This window comes from Bufo bufo, chromosome 1, assembly GCF_905171765.1.
Source record: "Bufo bufo chromosome 1, aBufBuf1.1, whole genome shotgun sequence".
NCBI lineage: Eukaryota > Metazoa > Chordata > Amphibia > Anura > Bufonidae > Bufo > Bufo bufo.
Genome location: NC_053389.1, coordinates 174,490,761 through 174,512,772, shown reverse-complemented (window position 1 = coordinate 174,512,772; position 22,012 = coordinate 174,490,761). Strand labels below are relative to the sequence as shown.

Here is a 22,012-nt window from a genome sequence, read left to right as displayed (position 1 = left end):
GTCACTGGAAAGCAGATGGATCCCATTATAGTCTATGGCAGGGATCAGCAACCATGAGCACTCCAGCTGCTGTGAAACTACAACTCTAAGCATGCACACTTGGCTTTTTTTGTAACTCCCATAGAAGTGAAAGGAGTTTATGGTGTAAACTTTAGTAAATGTGCTGGGCTGTGGTGACCCTGCCCACTTTCGCTAAACTCCAGCCATTTTTAAAGTGAGTGTCAAGAAAAAATCTAAACCGAAAATGTTGCACTTTTATGCACAAAATGCCATTTGCCTTTCTGGCCTGCTCATTTTATAAATGATCCCCAGTAAATTAAAGAAAAGCTTCATCATCCTAATACTGGATTCGTATTCATCTCTGATTGTTGTCAGTGGATTGAAACATTCTTCTTACCTTCCAGAGGCTTTGAACACCGAGGCACAGATTTACTAAAGTGCCTGTGCCTAAAATCTATCTAAAAACTGGTGGAAATGAGCACAATATGGTGGAGCCAGGGTTTCTACTCTTTTCTGACTTGTGCATGAAAGGGATATAAAGGGTCATTTACTAACCAGAAATACGCCTATATTAGAAGTATTTCTGGCGCACATTGCGACACAAAGGTCCTTTGCGCTGCAATCTGCGACTTTCCCCGCTGGCGGGAAAGTGGATGGGCCGGTAGGCCCGTCTCATATACCATTTTCTTCACCTGGTTTAGCCGTAGAAAATGGTATAAATGTAAGACAGCTATGGTGGATCCGCAGCGGCGCCTCTACATAACTCCAGCGGATCCACCGCCAACTATAGGGGAATCTAAAACGGCAGTCTTAAAAAATGACCCCCTTTTAGTCAGAGAATAGTGGCTATCCCTGTACGACATTTATCATCCATTTGGTACAGGCCTAGACAGCCGGTCTAAAGGGACCCCATTTATAGGACTATTAAATCTTGGCCATAGTTCACACATATCTCAAGCACAGACCTTTTACGTAAATCCTTGTTGAAACGAGTTATTTGTACATATCCTGTACGATGTAGGACCTGCAGAATGCATTTCTGTAACAATGTTTGCTTCACTAACATTGTTACGACTGATGCTTATTGTGTTTATTTCCCTCTTTTCTTTTATTAGGCTGTTCATTAATATTTCAGTGGAAGCACCTATCATGCTTAGTGATGGCAATTACAGAATTACATTTCCTCAGTGCTGCAGTACCCTGCATTCTAGTATCTTGTTGTATAGTGTGTCGTTGGGAAGTGGACTGTAGAAAGGGGGTTAGAGTTTGTTTTACATACGAATCTCCAATTGCAAAAGAGCCGGGGTAATAATATCAGGGGTGTCAAAATGGTGAATGTGGTCTTCCTAACATCACTCAATGTCAGTCTGCAGTGCAACCAGCAAGTAAGATTTGATCATTCAGAGCTGTCATAGGTGACATATACGAGGAAGTCTCTTACAGTCCCAAAGATAAAACTGCAGGGTTTCCATCTCTCTATAAGGACATCACTGCAGATGTTCTAGATGGTCTAGGACAGGAGCATTACGTTTTATAGCGAATATAATTAATCACATCTTTTATGCAGGCGCAGAAATCATTGTTTGTCGCCCGCCCTCGTGTCAACAGGGTATATACTTCCGTCATATGGAAACTGAATAGGGATGAACTGCTAACAATGATGTCTGGCCTTGGGAGTCGACAACCCCTGGGGTCTTAACTTGTGACACTTAACATAAAAAACTCCTGTCTGCGGTTCTGCTGCTCAGCCGTTCCCAACTGCTTCTGGTCCCTTCAGACCAGGAAGTGGTCTGGTCTCATGACTGCTGCAGCCAGTCACAGGCCTCAGAAGTCATATCACTTGAACTACACATTACAACAGGTTATGAGTAGGACCCCAGGGGTTGTTGGCTCCAGATAATACTTTTAAATGAGTGCTGATTGACAGGCTATCATTTCGATCCTCATTCATTACAAGCAGGTGTTGTAGAAATATTAATAGTTGTAATCTGTTCGCATCAAACTTTGTGTAAAGAAATAGGTAAATCCCTCTTCCCTCAGCCACAGTCAGACCCAGGTGTTACCATCTTGATTGAATTCTTGCTGAGCAACTCCTCCTCCTCCTTGCCCAGTCTTCCTTTTATTTACTCACAAAAGGTGTGAAAGGGACTGGCCCAAGACAAGGATACAGGAAGTGATGACATACAGGAAGTGATGACATACAGGAAGTGATGACATAGGAAGACAAGAACATAGCCAGCTCACAAACACATGTATACAATAAGCACTGGAGCGAACTTTATCTAGCCTTGCTCAGTGATCAATGCCAGATAAAGTTACTATGATCCTCATGCATGTTTATTTACAGGACAACGTCATTATCTCCAGCGGCTGATCAGGCGCACTAGAGACAACAAACGCACGTTCCTTTTATACAGGACATACACGGGAAGATATCCACTCCAATGGTTTAACCTGACACTGAGAGACATGATGACAATACACAATATATTAAATACACATCCTAATAAAATTTCCACAACACAGGGAACCTGCCCGTGTGAAAAGTCCTTTAAAGCAGTGGAAAAAACAATAGATCTGAGGAATGTCTGGCCTTCACAATTTATATCAGCATTTATAAGATAATGATATTGAGAGTTAGAATTATTAAACAGAAAGTATGGACAAAATGGCCCAGATTTACTAATCCTATAGATGGCAGAAGCTTAGACTGTCTGTCTAGACTTGCACCAGATTTCTTACAGCAGCTCAAGCTGGATCATAAATGTGGTCATTTTGTCTAACTCTATACTAACTCTTTTGAGGGAGAGGACTTAACTTCCCACTGATTTTGGACTACATGTTCTGCAGATAAGGAGTACAGATTACAGTTTTTTTTTAATTACCCTACTTCCCCCTTCCTGCTGTCAGTTCTTAAAGCTGTACTGACTGCCATGCCGTGCTGTGCTAACTTAATGGAGAGGGAGGACTTATGTGCACATGCACGGAAGTCTTGACAATGTGCTTCAACTGACCTCTGAGTGCTGAAAGCAGGGGAATGGGGGGCATTAGGAAAATAAAAACTTGTGATCTGGACTCCATATTTGCTGTAGTACTACTGTAGATAATAGTCCAAAACCAGGGTGACAGATTCCCTTTAAGTTTAATATGCTGGTGTGTGCTGTGAGGGTGAGCCACTTCTCCATAACTGTCACAGCAGTAAGGAGGTCTTGGATGGTACTTACTGATGGGTTGGAGTCAGTAAAAGGTATCGCTGTCATTGAAGTAGGTTTTGCTGGTGGTCCCCAGTGGTAAGCCGTCACGGAAAACAGGTTCTTTAGAACCAAGCGGTTCTGGTACCCTGGCATATTTGTCAACACCGAGTCGGTGCGGTGCGACTGGGGATCACATTTGTGACAGCTGGCATGAGGAGGTCTTAGATGGTACTGACTGAAGGGGTTGGAGTCAATAAAAGATATCGGACCTTTGTCATGGAAGAAGTTTTTGGTGGTGGTCCCCGAAGGGAAGCGGTCCTGAAAAACAGGTTCTGTAGAACCAAGAGGTTGTAGTACGATGACATATTTGTCAACACCGAGTCGATGTCGTACGACAGGGGATAACATTTTTCATTAGTACAGATTAGGGCTTTTCAAGAACTCCATGTTTAAATGCAATTCTCAAGAAGTTATATTTATGGAATTTTAATGTTAATTAGTTGGATGTTTATACCTGTTTGTTAATAAAGAAGCTGCCCTGTTGTGGCCTATATATTCCATCAGCGTGTCCGTGTATTTTTATTTGGTGGGGTAGGAGTTGGGGAGAGGTAGATTTGGAGTACAAGTGGAGGGAATCCTGACAACTATACAATACCCTAGTCATGACTTCTTTGTACCTCCATGTTGGCCACTCTGCAGTAGATTTGGGTAAATCCATTAAAGAGTTTCCATGGCTGTTGGTATAATGCTGTTCACGTACAACTATGAATTCTTTTTCCCATCTAATTGTTTTCGATCACGTGCTATAAATGTGGAAAGGCTGTTGACATTTCAGTTTTATTTGTCTGATTATGCCAGGAAAATGAAAAAGCATTGAGCGGAAAACCTATAATTACCCCAGAAGATTTTAATTAAAACAAAAACTCCTTCTCATATTTGTACTAAAAACAAAGAAATTAAGATTTCACAGTAAATATTGTTAACTGATCATATGAAGATTGATGCTTTTCCATGGCAGTTGGGGCTGTAGTCAGAGACAATATGGGTCAGTCACCTGGAATGGAACTACACTCAACCTGAAGGTGGTTTTTATGTTGTCTGTTTGCTCTTGTGCCTTGTGCTGTGAGTGGAGCACAGGCTTGGGCTCAGTCACAGTGACTTTGTATTGTGTGCACTTACGGTATTTTCCTTATTTCCTATTTTGTGATATGTGAGCAGTACTATCAGTTGGTTACACTATTATACTTCAGACTGTGACACCATTGAATCGGTATGGGTATTGTAATTGTGTAATTGTGGTTGGCGGTACTAAAGCTGACCAGTTCTCTAAAATACATAGACTACATGAAGGTCTGAGGAGCTTCCTTTATGGCTTGAAAGGTTGAAGTTGAAGGCTTGAAGTTCTGGAAGGTGTCATCCGTTCCCGGAAGGGACAATTCTGCTAGTGGATTGAGCCGAGTGTAACTGACATCCATGTAGGAGCTAGTAATGAGGTCTTGTACCATTTTTGGGGTTCAGTTACCAGTCTTTCATCTTCCACACTTTTCCAGCACTTTTCAAGCTTTCATGTAACCATGTTACATCCATCTTTGTTTCTAATCATTAGACAGACCACTTCAGACCCACAGTATCTTTTCACAAAGACTAAGGCCAAGTTCACACGAGCGGATGCCGTGCGTGACATCCGCTCTGTGAAAGAGTGCCAAGACCCGATGCAGACTGCAGAGGCACGGAGCATTAACATGACTGATAATGCTCCGTGCCTCTCTGTGATCTCTTTACTACATAATCACAGTTGTCACTGTGATTTCGTAGTAAAGAGATCACAGAGAGGCATGGAGCATTATCAGTCATGTTAATGCTCCGTGCCTCTGCAGTCTGCATCGGGTCTTGGCACTCTTTCACGGAGCGGATGTCACGCACGGCATCCGCTCGTGTGAAACAGCCTTAAGGCTACTTTCACACTTGCGTTTGGTGCGGATCCGTGATGGATCTGCACAGACGGATCTGTTCGGATAATACAACCGTCTGCATCCGTTCAGAACGGATCAGTTTGTATTATCTTTAACATAGCCAAGACGGTTCCGTCTTGACCACCATTGAAAGTCAATGGAGGACGGATCCGTTTTCTATTGTGCCAGATTGTGTCATAGAAAATGGATCCGTCCCCATTGACTTACATTGTGTGTCAGGACGGATCCGTTTGGCTCAGTTTCATCAGACGGACAGAATAGTGTTTTTTTGTGTCCGCCTCTAAAGCGTAATAGAGACGTAACAGAGGCAAACTGATGAATTCTGAGCGGATCCTTTTCCATTCAGAATGCATTAAGGCAAAACTGATCCATTTTCGACCGCTTGTAAGAGCGCTGAACGGATCTCACAAACAGAAAGCCAAAACGCCAGTGTGAAAGTAGCCTAAGCCTCAATATGTTGTGAAGAGGATGAGAATCTTCAAAACTTGTGACTTTGAAGTTTCTCTAGTAAATATGACAGCCACATCCCCTCCTTATGTGTCCTCACATTGTCTGAGTGCTTTATACCTGTCTCACCACCCTCAGGGATTTAGTGTAAAGAATGGGGAATTGCCAGGAACATACAAAACCTTTCATCAAGGCTGCTGTGAGACTGAGAGGAATGCAGCAGACGCACCTTTGTTCTTCCATCCTCACGCATGGATTTACACTTTCATCAATGGAAGGTAATTACAGATGGTGACATGTGGGAGAATCTAAACTGGGATTTGTATGAAGTGCAGAGACCTGATCCTAGAATCCTTCTTAAATACATTAGGGTAGAATATGGCATCTAGGCAAGTGATGGCCAGATAGTGGGCATTATGAGCTGGCTATGTGGCCTAGTTCCCAGCTTCCACAGGTTAGTGTTCAGGCAAAGGACTGTCACTCTTCTGCCTTTCTGTTTTGCTGAACATTGTGACATCTTTACCATGCTGAATTACCTGTAAATAAATTAGAAATATGTTTTAGGATTCTAAGCTTTAAAAAAAAAAACACTATTCTCAATATAGTAAGGGTATAGCCCTTATAATTGGTAAAATTAGAATTCTAGATGTTTTTCTTCTGTTATTTTTTATCTCTATCTTGAAACCTGAAATCTCTACATGTAAGACTGACCACTTTCTTCCAGGCTATAGCCTTGTCATATAGAGAATGTTTTAATCTACAGGCTAATACATATTACTGGTTTCTTATCATCGTATACTGTTCCTGTGAATAAGCAAGTAATATGTATTAGCTTTCTAAGCATAGAAAACATCTATTCTCAATATGGAATGGTTATAATGAGGAGTGTATATGATACGTACATACGGCTCTGCCCTCAGTTCTGATGTCTAGCCCTGTCAATCAAGGGGAGGGGGAGTGTTCAGAGCACAGGGGTATTACAAAAGCAGTGATCCGAGGATTCAGCCCAGTTTCCTGATACTACATTTGCATATGAATAAAGACTATGTCTGGTTTAATAGCATTGATTCAATTGGGATGTACAGTTGTTGTTTTTTTTGTCAAGATCAACATTTAAAGGGGTTTTCCGCTTTATTCATATTGATAACCTATCCTCAGATCGCTAGGGTTCCGACTCCTGGCACCCCCACCTATCAGCTGTTTGAAGAGAAAGCAGCGCTGCCTTCTCTGCTCTGTTTACCTGCTCGCCGCAGCAATTGCAGTGGTGGGCAAGTGTAATTCCAAGTATGGCATCCCCATTCACTTCTATGGGACAGCTGTGTCCAAGTGCATAGGAAGGAGCCTTCCCATAGAAGTAAATAGAGATGCCATACTTGTAATTACACCTTCTCACCGCTACAATTGCTGGTGCGAGCAGGTAAACAGAGCAGAGAAGTCAGCGCTGCTTTCTCTTCACAGCTGATCATGGGGGTGCCAGGAGTCTGACCCCACTGATCTGATATTGATGACCTAACCTGAGGATAGGTCATCAATAGTAAAAAAAAAAAAAAATGTACATGCAATTCAATTGGGGATGGGTAGGGCATTGAAGAGCCTCTGTCAGCATGATCAATGCTATTAAACCAGTTTCTATTCATATGCAAATTAGCATTTTGGAGTATCGGGGGACTGAGCTGAATCTGCGGAGCACTGCTTTTGTAACACCCCTGTGCTCTGAATACTCCCCCTCCCCTTGATTGACAGGGCTAGATATCAGAGCTGTATGTACATATCATATACACTCCTCATTATAACCATACCATATTGAGAATTGATGTTTTCTATGCTTAGAAAGCTAATACATATTGCTTGTTTATTCACAGGAACAATAAAAGATTATAAGAAACCAGTAATATGTATTAGCTTTCTAAGTATAGATAAAACATTATTCTCTATATGGTAAGGCTATAGCCTAGCGGTAAGTGGTCAGTCTTGCATGTAGAGATTTTAAGTCTCAGGATAGAATTCAAGATGTTTGTCTTCTGTTATTTATTTTTTCTTTAATTTTACCTATATATAAGGGCTATAGTCTTACTATATTGAGAACTGGCTTCATTATTGTGCCATATTGACCACTGCTGTTCTGGAGCCTGGTGGTCATTAGTGGCCATTGTCTGATGTAAATGTTCCATATTGTTGTAATTGTAATGATCATTAATTGTTTATTGATAACCACAAGCATGTGGACTCTGATAATGACATTTGACTCGGTGAGTTAAACACACGCCACAAAAACAAACCTGAAAACATTTGCTGACCACCAGCTATGTTGTGCAGACCCTACCACCTCTACCATTATTAACTTTTAGGATTTTATTCTGTCAAGTGTGGTCAGGAGAACAATGGAGAGATGATAATTTTCTGTGTGGAGGAAACAATTGAGATACAGTAGTTAATTGGAAACTTGTTATGGGATTTGAATACTGAGCTGAGGGCTGGGCACAGATGGATAAGAATTCAGCATAGATTTAGGGATTTAGGTGGGGAGGGGGCACAGGAGGTTAGGGTGCTTTAATGTTAGGATGCTGTTATTCAAATCCCTGCCTGAGAAGAACCTATATAAAACTTACGTAGCTTATAATAGGTCCCCTGAAACAAGATAAACAAAATCACATAAGTATACAAAACAGGAAAGCCCCGAAATAAGTCTTAGTTCTAAAACAGTCTATACTTTCCAAGGTCTCAATTACAGTAATAAACTGTAAAGATGATAATAAAATTATATTTAGGAAAAACCACTCAGTAAAGGCAGTATATTAGAGCAGGCAAAAAATACGGTAATCAGAACATAGATGTAACCGCCCTGTTCAATGAGTCAAGTGGCCTGTCCTACTCATGGTAAGGCCTCATGCACACGACCGTTGTTGTGTTCCGTTCCGCAAAATGGGGTTCCATTGTTCCGTGATCCGTTTTTGTTTCCGTGTGTCTTCCTTTATTTTTGGAGGATCACCAGACATGAAGGAAAGTAAAAAAAAATCTAAGACAGGTTTGCAATGCAAATGATAGGAAAAAAACGGACGCGGATGACAATCTTGTGTGCCTCCGTGTTTTTTAGTGGTCCCATTGACTTGAATGGGTCCACAAACCGTTTTCTGCGAAAATAATAGGACAGGTTATATTTTTTTGATGGACTGGAACCACGGATCACGGACGCGGATGACAAACGGTGCATTAGCCGAGTTTTCAATGGACCCATTGAAAGTCAATGGGTCCGCAGAAAATCACAAAAAACGGCACAACGGACACGGAATAAAACAACGGTCGTGTGCATGAGGCCTTATGCTGATAAGGGCTGTATTACACCAATAGATTATCTGACCAATTTCTGTCCAATCAGTCCAATAGTTGGTGTGTTTAACAAAAGATCTGTGTGTGTAAACGGACATCAGAGCGGAATGGAGGCGGAACGGAGCCAAACTGATGCATTCTGAACGGATCCTTATCCATTCAGAATGCATTGGGGCTAAACTGATCCGTTTTAGGCCGCTTGTGAGAGCCCTAAAACGGATCTCACAAGCGGACCCAGAAACGGCAGTGTGAAAGTAGCCTCAGATGGGCAGATTGTTGGGGGAGAATCGGGCCATCTAAATCCAACTTAAAATAGTGGTAGGTTGTGGTGGCTCACTAGCAAGTAGTTAAGGTATGGTGCTGCAAGCTCATATAGAGGGAATCACCCCACCCTCTCTTAAAGGCAAATGTAGTAATAGGAAAATGAGCGAGCACTCATACACTTGGCAACCAGATTGACATGTGCAGAAAATATTTATTAAATCCCCATAAAATACAAGTAATAAAATTTATAAAAACAATGTAGCAATAATATACAACATTACAGTCACATATATTGTGGTAGATATGATCGACACTATATTCTTATGACTCAATAGTGTCGATAAATTAAATAATATATATCACACCAAAAAACTTCAAGTATATGTTGTTATTTGGGAAGAGGGGGTATTATCTTCTAGCACTCTATCCCAATTTGGGAAACTGAATATCACAGAAAATGTTGTAGGTGTATTCACTGGGAGCGCAATATGTTCATAAAGTGTCCACAGAAATCCTGATAATGTGAAAAGTCTCTTATAGCATATCCTTTTAAGGTCGATATGAGCTTTGAATTGAAGAAAACTTTAAATCGATATTTGGCTTACCGTGTAGCGTCTGCTGTCTCCCTATTGCTTCAATGGAGCTTTAAATATTTGCCGGCTTATTCAGTCGCTCCATACAGCAAGCTGGTTTAAATTTCGCGGGAGTTCCAAAGATCGCAGGAGTTACCACTCTGTTCCGCAATTTCCTTTGGTGCAGCTTTCGACGATAAGAATAGTTAATCCTTTACTGTAGAGATTTTCTTCTGTATGGCCATACAGTATTATCGGAGGCTTTTCAATGCAGGTACATCACTTGTTTCACCATACGCGTTACGGGTAGATTCACTCTCCCTTCCTCAGTGGTCAAATCCAACTTAAGGGTTCAAAAAACAGTAGAAGCCACTCTGAACTTGGGACCACTATTCATACTTTTCTCTAATTTGCCCCTGCAGCTACCCATGCCTACAAGCAGAGCAGCCACCTCGAAAGGGGCGACCCTACTTCTTAGTAGATAAAGTCACCTGTATGGCCCTAATAATTCTCTGATATCTTTGTAAAAGTCCCAACGCATTTTCCCAGTTAAGATAGATAGTTCTTCAGGGGACCAAAGTATTGAGGATAATCATTGAAGATAAGAAGTCGGCATCCTGATAAGGGGGAGCACACACATGTACTCACCGTAGCTGGTATTTATACCCACAGAGCTCACATGTGTTCTGCCATCAAGTGTTCCAGCCTGAAATGCACACCACTTCTGTAATCTCATTGGGCTGCTGTGAAGAGCGTTTCATGTGTTCCATCCTGAGTCCATGTATCTGTGATGTCACTTCTGGTCATGCATATCGGTTGGCTACCAGTTCCAGGCGCTGAATGTTGCCTAAGAGGTGTATCAAAATTCTTTTTATGTCCTATCCCTAGCCCCACAATAGAAAAGCCATATCAACAAAAAACTAATATGCTAAAGTATAGGCTTGCATAGATGAATCGGGCACAGCGGAGACATCACTTCCACCCAAGAACTAGATGTGTTCCACATTGGAACACATACCTCCAATGGTCATATATCCCTTGTGTTCCAACCTGGAACGCACCAGTGATATTACATAGAACCAGATAAGATAATATACCATATAAAAAGGGGTATATTTATAATTAATAATAATCTTATAATTAATATAAGAGGCATATTATACTAGAGACATAGCATATGACACCTAGATAATATTAGCCTTATCAAAATTAGAGAATGGTAACACTTTATCACACTAAAAAGGGGGGGGGGGCATGCTTAACAAGTACGCCTGTATATCATAACTAGTGTTGAGCGAACTTGTGTTTTAAGTTCGGCGTCTAAATTTCGGGTTATCGAAGAATCGCGTTATGGATTCTAAATTCCGTTATGGTCCGTGGTAGCGGAATCCATAACGCGATTCTTCGATAACCCGAACTTTAGACGCCGAACTTAAAACACAAGTTCGCTCAACACTAATCATAACTTACTATAGATGCCAAGAGGGAGGAGCATAATACTATAAATCAACAAGTGAAAACCCTGGGGATTGTATTACTTAAAGAAAAGCCATTCTTGCAGAAAAGCAATCCTTATGTAGGGTACAAAAAGGGTACATCCGGTGGTACCACTAAAAAGCAACACAAACAGATATAAAGTCAATAAACAGATTACATTCCAGCTCACCATACGATCCCACTGCGCGGAACAGACTGGACAAGTCCTTGGTGCAAACACAGAAAAGAAGTTCCAGAATCCAGGGTTGTATATGTTGGTGTTATCTTTATTTGTCTTCGGTTAAAATACAGCTATACAGATATCAACTCCCTCCACCGCCCGATTAACATGTTTCGAACTTAGCAGTTCTTACTCATAACCAGACAGATATAACCCATAACACCACGCAACAAACAAAAAAACTTTTTGTCTGCTACTGGGCAAAAAACATTTGTCCTATACTAAATCGAGTGTGCGGATTACAAATCTGAAGTCAGAATTGTTGTAACACGTCACAAAGTTTTGCTATGCATAAGTATGCCTAAATGAATTAAGCACTTGGAAAGCATTGAATAATTTTGAACAAAACGAGTTTTACTCCAACAATTACCTGATCTACATCAAAGTTTGTGTAGTAAACCGTGTATGAAAATATAATGGAATAACAAAATTTCAAAAAGTCTTGTTTTTCATTTTAAAAGTCTAACTTGAGCAAGGCCCAGAACTGTTAAAAGTGCTTCAGGCACCTGCTTTTGTGAACGGTAATATTTTCTCGTTGCAAAAACCAGCAGTAGTCCCCCATCATGTTGGGATTCCAGCGGCCTTGATACCTGTTCTCCATTGTAGAAATATCTTTATGGAACCGCTCTCCAAGTTTGTCACTTACGTGTCCCAAATTGGGTGAGAAAAAGTCAAGATGGGAATGTAAGAAATGCACTTTCAATGACATTCGGCAGCCAAGTTGTTCATATGCTGTAAGCATGTTGTCTACTAATTCAGCATAGTTTGCAGCTTGTCTGTTCCCAAGAAAGTTCTGCACTACTAGAACAAATGCATCCCAAGCTGCAAGTTCCAGAGGGTTGAGTTTTGTTCTGAATGTCATCATGCATTGGTTTGTTGAATTTGGGGCCAATAAAAATTCCGGCCTTTATTTTAGCATCAGTTTTCAGTGTTCTAAACTTCTCCTTCAAATACTGGAAACTATTTCCATCACGATCAAGTGCAATTACCAAATTTTTCATTAAACCACGTTTAATGTGAAGTGGTGGAACATAAACTTGAAGTGGATCGATCAGTGATTTGTATTGTACATTGTACTGACCAACTGTGTGCTCGACTCTGAGAGGCCACTGTCTTATATGCTTTGTGTACCCTAACTGTAGGCCAAGTATCAGTGCTACCACTTTCAGATCAGCACAAATTTTCCATTTATGTTCTGAGTATTTGATCATTTTCAAAATTAACTCCATAGAAGCATGGGTCTCTTTCATTCCAACCGCATGAGCCAATGGAACAGATGTTTTTTAGTTACCATTGTGCAACAAGACAGCTTTCAAACTTGTTTTGCTAGAGTCTATGAATAGCCTCCATTCATCGGGAACATGTGTACCATCTAACTCCATCATAAGACCATTTACATCAGTACAGAAACAGACATCGCTTTCCATTGCATAGTATGCAGCTAACTTGTTGTGTCGATGATGAAAGAGTGAAGTTGTAGTGCCTCGTTGTAGCAAATTCCATTCCTGAAGTCTAGAAGCTAGCAGTTCTGACTTTTCTTTAGATAATGACATATCTCTTACCAGATCATCTAAATCTGATTGGCTCAGCAAGTGCGGCTGACCCTCCAGTTGTTCTGGATCAGGAAATACATTGTGACAATCAACGTCTTCTTCTTCATCAGGATCAGAACCATCAGTTTCAATTGCTGTTCCTGCTGTGGGAGGGGCAGGCACTGTATTTTCTACATCGTGTGGTACTGGTTTAAGAGAAGACTCACAGTCAGGATACACAATTTGTGACTTGTTTGTCTTTGAATATCCTGCGATTTTAGTCATGCAAAAGTAACAGTCTGGTGATTTTTCTGCTCACGCCAAACCATAGGCACTGCAAAATCCATTCCTTTCCTTTTACCATTCAACCACTGTGTTATCCCAGAGTAACACACAGTGCAACAAACATGAGGTGCCCAGCTTTTATCTTGATCTCCAATTTTACAGTCAAACTAATACATGTAAGCAAGACGCACTCGCTTTGTCAGATTCTTGTGCTGATCATAAGTAGTGTATTTGCCATATATGTAGCAGAAATTGTCTGGATCGTTAACACATTTTCGTTTATCCATCTTAAGTTTCAAAACTGATAGCACTAGAACAGATCACTTTATCAAAATCTGTCCAGCTTGCCTTATATACTTACTGCTGTGGGGTTTCGCTCTGGTAGATAGGGCGCAGTACCGAGGCAAAATACAAGTTCTTAACTCAAAACGTCAGTGTTTATTCACACTTGAGGCAATTGCACAAAACAGCACGTCACCTACCCCCTCCATTCTTTGTTTAACCCTAAGGGGGTGGACACACGCGAGACAATGCACTCGGGACAGGGCATCCGCTTTTTCCTGCAACCGGCCTGCTCTGTGTTGTACTGAGAACTTAAAGTTCTGAAGAGACAATAACCATCTGGTGACCCTGGCATTCCTGTCTTTGGCCTAGCTCATCCACTTGAGAGGGGACTGGTCAGTCACCAGGCGGAACTTTCTCCCCAACAAATAGTAGCGGAGAGACTCGAGTGCCCACTGGATAGCCAGGCACTCTCTCTCCACTATACTGTACCTGGTTTCGGCTGGGGTGAGCTTGCGGCTTAGGAAGACAATGGGATGCTCCTCCCTGTTGACTTCCTGAGATAGTACAGCACCGAGGCCTACTTCAGACGCATCCGTTTGTACCACGAACTCCCAAAACCGGTGACCCACACAGGGCCGACTTCAAAGCGGCAAAAGCCTCTTCCGCCCGATCATCCCAGCGAACCATCACTGATTTTCGTCCCTTCAAGAGCCCTGTCAAGGGCGCGGCTAGAGTAGAAAGTGGGGAACAAACCTCATGTAATAGCCCACCATTCCCAGGAATTACTTTATTTGCCTAGTGGTGACAGGTCGGGGCCAATTCCGTATCGCCTCTATTTTGATCACTTGCAGTTTGATAACATACCCAAGGTACTAACCCTCGCACATTTTTTTTGGTTAGCGTTTAGGCCAGCTTTCTGAAGGGAGTCCACTACAGCCTGCACTTTGGGTAGGTGACTTTCCCAGTCGGTACTGTCGATGACAATATCGTCCAGGTAAGCCCAAGAGTACCGACGATGTGGACGAAGCACAATGTCCATTAGTCGCTGAAAAATGGCGGGGGTGCCATACAGACCAAAGGGTAAGACCTTATATTGATACAGCCCCTCAGGCGAGATGAAGGCAGTTTTCTCTTTGGAAGCCTCCATTAAGGGCACCTGCCAGTACCCTTTCGTAAGGTCCAAAACAGAAAAATACCAGGCTTGTCCTAACCTCTCCATGAGCTTATCCACCCGGGGCATGGGATACGCATCGAAGTTGGAAACCTCGTTAAGTTTTCGAAAGTCATTACAAAACTGCAACGTGTCGTCCGGCTTGGGTATCAATACTATAGGACTGGCCCACTCACTTTTTGACTCCTCAATGACGTCTAGCTGCAACATTAGCTGCACCTCTTCCGATACAGCTTGTCGCCAAGTCTCGGGTACCCGGTATGGTTTTAATGGGACTTTTGCCTGTGGCTCAGTAACAATGTCATGCTGGATTATGGAAGTGCGTCCAGGGAGGTCCAAGAACACATCCGTGTTCCAACTAACGAACTCCCTGAGTTTGTTTAGAGGAGAGGCTGTCAGCAATTATTACTGTGGCAGCCGCCTCTCTTGCATCAGACCTCTTCTCCTAGAAAACCCGGCCGCGGGCTGTCTTCTGTACAGGTTTCCCTATCTTTCCACGGTTTGAGTAAATTCACATGGTAAAACTGCTCCGGGTTTCGCTGCCCTGGCTGGTGTACCTTGTAGTTTACATCGTAGGGCCCCTGCCACCTAGCCAGGAACTTACTGTCCATGGTCGGCACCAAAACCCGATCACCCGAGTTAAAGATCTGGACCTGAGCCTGCCGATTATAGACTCGACTCTGGGCTCGCTGAGCTGCCTCCATATGCTCCCTAACAAGAGGCAACACTGTCTCTATCCGATCTTGCATCTGGGTAACGTACTCAATGAAATTTTTATGTGGCGTGGGTTGTTGTTCCCATGCCTCTTTGGCCACGTCCAAAAGACCGCGAGGGTGTCTGCCATATAGCATTTCAAAGGGCGATAACCCATTAGAAGCCTGGGTTACCTCTCGCACTGCGAACATGAGATAGGGCAGAAAGAGGTCCCAGTCCTTCTCATCTTTAGACACTACCTTTTTCAACATATTAATTAATGTTTGGTTAAACCGTTCTACCAGACCGTCCGTTGTGCAGATGGTAAACAGAGTTCCCTCATCACCTTTGACATAAAAGGGGTCCCTTGGTTGGTCAGAACCTCTTTAGGTAGACCTACTCGGAAAAGCATCTCCATTAACTCCTTAGCTATGAGTTTGGCTGAGGTCACAGTGACATCGCCTCCGGGTACCGAGTGGCATAGTCTAGAATGACTAAGATGTGTTGATGCCCTCTGGCGGACTTCGGTACTGGGCCTATGAGGTCCATAGCTATTCGGTCAAATGGTACTTCGATTATCCGGAGAGGTACTAGGGGACTACGGAAATGTGGCTGGGGGCTAGTTATCTGGCAGGTTGGGCAAGACTTACAAAACTCTTCCACTTATTTGAATATGCTTGGCCAGTAAAACTGCTGTAGAATACGATCCTGAGTTTTCTGAAGCCCCAGGTGACCGTGACCCCCGAGAACGTGTTGGTGGGCTAGATCTAACACAAGCTTGCGATAAGCGTTGGTGACCACCAACTGTTCAATAGGCTCACCCCGTAGTTGGTTTACCCGATACAACATATATTGATAAACCACAAAACGAGGAAACACTGACTTTGCCCCAGGTTGTTGTGGTTCACCATCTATTATTAACACATTTTCCCAGTAGCGGGATAGGTTTGGGTCCCGACGTTGGGCGGTACCAAAATAATCCCCGGAGACATTGAGGTCTGCCAATTCAGGACTCTGTGGCAAGTCATCCACAACTCCCACCATCACACTTAGCGGGGTTGTCTCCCCCTCTTCCACCGAAGTGACGGTCACCCCTACTGCTGGCCCTTCGGTCTCAGGTTCCCAGGGTTCTGGTCTTCCCCCTGAGCTGGGCCACTCTGCTAGGGTTACCCCTGTCTCATGGGTATCAGTCACTCTCATAGCAGGCCACAGTGCTGGGAAGCCCGGGAAATCTCTCCCTATTATAAGTTCGTAGTGTAAATTTGGGGCAACTGCCACTTCATAAGTCCATCTGCCAGCCCATGTTGTTAGAGAAACCAGGGCGGTGGGATTGCCTTTTAAGTCTCCATGGATGCACATGACCCCGACTTTCCGGCCAGTATACTCCGCTGACCATACCAGGGGAGCCTTTACAAGGGACACCAGACTCCCTGAGTCCAACAAAGCCTCCGCTGGAGTGTCTCCTACCTCCACCTGGCACAGGTGGTTTAGAGTTTTTGGGGTACCTGCTGCACACAGCTTCCTGGCATATAGTGACTGACGGTAGCCAAAGTTAGTATCCATGGGTTCCACCTGATGGGGACAGTCAGCTCTTACTTTTCCCGGCTCCTGACACCGCCAGCAGACTATCGGAGCCAGGTCTGTAGAGGGTACACCCCGGGTGGGTTTGGTTGGTACAAGTCACCAGGTCTGGGATAGAGATTTACGGGGTTTGACTGTCCCCCTCCCAAAAGAAACCCTTGTAACAGTCTTAGCAGCTTCGTAGCGCTCCACCAGGTCCACCATTTCTAGGGTGTTGCCAGGAGACACCTGGCCGATCCAGTGCCGGAGAGGGGATGGCAGAGCCCTCCAGAACATATCAGCCAATAGTCTATCCATCATAGCTGTGGGACTCAGCACATCAGGCTGTAGCCACTTTTGCAATAGGTGGAGTAAGTCATAATACTGGGTCCTCGCAGGCTCAGCCGGCTTAAACCCCCATTGATGTACTCGCTGGGCCCGGACAAACACATTCACCCACAGTCTTGCCAAAATCTCACCCTTTACTTTTTGGTAGTCGGTCGCTTGATTGTCCGGTAAGTCGAAATACACCCGCTGGAAATCGGATGCCAGGAATGGAGCGACGACGGGGTAGCTTTTCCCTGATGGCCATTTTCTCGTACATCGCCAGGTAGGTTTCGATGTCGTCTGCGGGGGTCATCTTAGGAATCGCGGCGCGGACTGCTTTCCGGGCATCGTGGACGCTCTGGGTTGTTCCTCCTGTCTGCAAAGCCATCATGTGTTGTAGCAGCAACTGGTTATTCTCCTGTTGCTTATTAGCCTCGCGTTTGCTGCAGGTTTGTCTCTCGCTGCTGCAGATTAGCCTCCATGAGGGCCTTCACAACAGCCTACATTTTGTCGTGGGTCACTGGTTGTAATTCAGCTGGTTTAATGTACGAGATACAACCGTGCCTGAAAAATGCAGAAACCAAAAATGTTGACATTCACGCCAGCCTCACTGCTCTTGCCCGCATCCTCCACCAATTGTGGGGTTTCTCTCTGGTAGATAGGGTAAGGGGGCGCAGTACAGAGGCAAAATACAAGTTCCTAACTCAAGAGATCAGTGTTTATTCACACTTGAGGCAATTACACAAAACAGCACGTAACTTTGCAGTCTTGGTGTTAATTCAAACACAATGGAAAGTTCATATAACACAAGTCACCTTGCTGGCAGTTCTGCCTCCAGTAGTCAACAGCAGGGTTTAGGGGGCCTGTTTCCTCAGCATGCGTCTCTCAGCCCTCCAGCACAGAACAAAGCCTCAGATCCCCAAAACAGCGACATCTCTGCTGAGCCCAGTTGCCTATTTAACGACAGCCAGGTGCTGCCAAAACCCAGACCGGCACTTAAACTCCGGTCCGGTATTTGACCTCACCTGGCTGGAAACCAGCCCAGCCGCACATGCTGGGTGGAAAATACCTGCCATGCCAGACACAACCCCTTACTGTGTCACACTGCTGACATCAGCCTGAGTGCGTCCGGACAGTTCTGGACATGTCCATTGGAATATTTCCAATATAATGCATTAATATTATAACTGAATAGGCTTTGCAAATTCCTAGTTCATATTTGGAATCAGCATTTTAGTATAAATCAGATGTTTTTCTCTCAGTAGCAAAATTATTGTTGCGCGGTGTAATAGATAAACTAACCTGAACCATACCCAGTTCGATGATTACAGATTTAGTGTAATTAATAAAGTCCTCTAAAACAGCGGTCCCCAACCCAGGACCGGGCCGTGGAGGATTGTTAGCCGGGCCGTGGCGATCAGGGCAGTCTTTAACTCTGTACTAATGAAGCGCTTCCATTATGGAAGCGCTTCATTAGTACAGAAGGACCAGGGAACGGTGAAGGATCTGTACTCACCACTTCCTGGTCCTCGGCTCGGCTATCGGCTGTGCATGGCTGCGCACAACGTGAGGTCTCTCTGTGACCTCACGCTGTGCGCCGCTATACAAAGCCAGCCGACAGCAGAATGAAGAGGATCGCGATGGTGACCAGGAGCAGGAGAGGTAAGTGTTTTTTTTATTATTTTTTTTTGCACTGGGGGCTGACGGCTGACCTGGGGGACATGGGGCTGACATGAGGGGCTAATGGGGGGCTTATGGCTGACATGAGGGGCTAATGGGGGGCTTATGGCTGACATGAGGGGCTAATGGGGGCTTATGGCTGACATGAGGGGCTAATGGCTGACATAAGGGGCTAATGGCTGACATGAGGGTCTAATGGGGGGCTTATGGCTGACATGAGAGGCTAATAGGGGGCTTATGGCTGACATGAGGGGCTAATGGCTGACATGAGGGGCTAATGGGGGGCTTATGGCTGACATGAGGGGCTAATGGCTGACATGAGGGGCTAATGGCTGACATGAGGGGCTAATGGGGGGCTTATGGCTGACATGAGAGGCTAATAGGGGGCTTATGGCTGACACGAGGGGCTAATGGCTGACATGAGGGGCTAATGGGGGGCTTATGGCTGACATGAAGGGCTAATGGGGGGCTTATGGCTGACATGAGGGGCTAATGGGGACTTATGGATGACATGAGGGGCTAATGGGGGGCTTATGGCTGACATGAGGGGCTAATGGGGGGCTTATGGCTGACATGAGGGGCTAATGGGGGGCTTATGGCTGACATGAAGGGCTAATGGGGGGCTTATGGCTGACATGAGGGGCTAATGGGGGGCTTATGGCTGACATGAGGGGCTAATGGGGGGCTAATTGGGGGCTTATGACTGACATGAGGGGCTAATGACTGACATGAGGGGCTAATGGGGGGCTTATGGCTGACATGAGGGGCTAATGGAGGGCTTATGGCTGGCATGGGGGGCTTATGGCTGACATTGGGGGGGCTTATGGCTGACATTGGGGGTGTTTATGGCTGACATTGGGGGGGTTTATGGCTGACATTGGGGGGGGGTTTATGGCTGACATTGGGGGGGGTTTATGGCTGACATTGGGGGGGTTTATGGCTGACATTGGGGGGGTTATGGCTGACATTGGGGGATGATAGATGGCTAAAGGTTTGGGGGTTGATCTGAGCCATTGGGAGTCTGATCTGAGGTCTGATTAACATTGGGGGTCTGATTGCTGGTCTGACCTGAGGTGTAATGAAAAATATTTTTTTCTTATTGTTCTCCTCTAAAACTAGGTGCATCTTATAGGGCGAAAAATACGGTACAGTGCAGCAGAGACCAGTGCAGCAGAGACCAGTGCAGCAGAGACCAGTGCAGCAGAGACCATAGTCAGTTTATATAGTCATTATATAGTGTTATATATTTTAATATGCACCTTGTGTTTTGTTATGCGCGTGAATCAGTCTGCCCCCCCCCCCCCCCCCCACCCGGTCCCTGGGAAAATTGTCTTGCATGAAACCGGTCCTTGGTGCAAAAAAGGTTGGGGACCACTGCTCTAAAACATAATTCAACCATAAGGGGGAAAAATCTATGCTGACTGATTATCATTGTGATTTTACATGTGGAGCTCTAGAGATCAAGATCTAGTCTTGCACACTGCTGCTTATTGCTCTGCATTGAAATTTCCTTCTGATCCCTGTGTTTTCTGGGTAGACTCAGCTATAAAGCTGATAATCTTCCATTGTAACAAGAGGATATGCTTGCATTAGGGTTAGAAGTCCATGCAATGTTTGACCCCAGAAGATGTGGGTCGAGAAAGCTGAAAATTTTACTTGATTGTTAACTTGTGTTGCATCATGGTTTGCCATTAACCTTAAAACAAGATATCCAGGTAGTTCAGTTACCCTCGCCAGTTGAAGCATTTTCTGTAGGGGTGGAGTTCCTTAAAGGTAAAGTCTATCGTCATACAATAAGTACTGGCTTGCTGCTTGGTGTATGTGATGATCAGCATCATATCCAGGACCTAGAGCCTCCATTTTTGGAATGAGAATATGAAGGCCATAAAACTAAATAAATGTATCCATGTTGCCGTGACTTTGGCCCTTGTATTAACATGGCTAGGATCCAGGACCTGTAGAAGCCGGCTTCGGGGTGCTGAGTATGTAAAGTCTTTGCTAGAACTGAGCAGAACACTTTGTATTAAGCTGCACACAAGCACAAGGCCAGATTTATGCCACTTTTATCCTTCTGAAATCGACCTGCAGAGACCTATTACAGCTTTACTGCAGTTTTGTGGCTGGAAGAAGCGTCAAGCGAGGTGCAGGCGAACGCTAACATTCCAGGCTGGGCAGGGGAAAGTGAATTCAGCAAGTTCTAGATATTTTTCTGTGTGTGCGGGTGCAAGAAGTAACTCCACACGTTGGTCCTTTATGTCCAGAGCTTGTGCCCGTGTCAAACCCTACTGTGAAATTAGTGGTGACCTACTGCCAGCACAGAACTATTAAGACTTGTGGTTCCAAAACATAAAATGCGAATAGGAAAAGTCTCATTTACACGTCACCTCCCAGTCAGAATAACATGAACTGATTGTCTGGATTTTTGGGAAAACCCTTATCAGGTCGTGAAAGAATATCACAGCAGAGCCGAATGAGGATCATGTGAGGGACAGTGAACACTTCATTTCAATTTGTTTATGTGTAATAATGAAATTAGCTCGGTCACTGCTATAAGCTTTCACATATGCTTGCACGGAGGCTAAAGGGCTAAAACATTGTGGCCATTTATTAAAACTAGCACCAGGTGGAAATCATATTCCCTATGCTACGTAGGGAGGTGAATCATTGCTCTAAATCTTCCATCTTTGGGGTTCCGCTCATGCACCTCCTTTTCAACTATAAGGCTTGCTTCTCTTATTCTAGTCTACACCACTGTAGGTGAAATGTATGTGACTCTGCTGACTGGGGATGTTGTGCTTTACCACTGAGCCTGAACTCCAATGTTGGGGAACTTAAGACTATGATAGTGGCCTTCGAATGAACACTGAAAGATGAATATAAGATACGGCAGGACCTTGTCCTGTTGTGTTATATGGATAATAACAATATATCAGTAAGTGGCTTGTATTAACTTTCTCTACATTATAAATGTCACTTACTGAAGTG

At 44.1% G+C, this 22,012-nt stretch overlaps 1 long non-coding RNA gene across 1 annotated transcript in view; it reads right to left on the bottom strand.

Annotated features, from left to right (window-relative positions):
* Positions 1-3,236: 3,236 nt before the first annotated feature.
* The window catches only part of LOC120986892, a 28,412-nt gene continuing 9,636 nt past the window's right edge, over positions 3,237-22,012 (bottom strand). Inside the window, exons 2-4 of the long non-coding RNA XR_005775834.1 lie at positions 10,426-10,624; positions 5,844-6,150; positions 3,237-3,512 (exon numbers count right to left, since the gene is read on the bottom strand). This is a non-coding gene — a long non-coding RNA (uncharacterized LOC120986892). The remainder of the gene's footprint in view (positions 3,513-5,843; positions 6,151-10,425; positions 10,625-22,012) is intronic.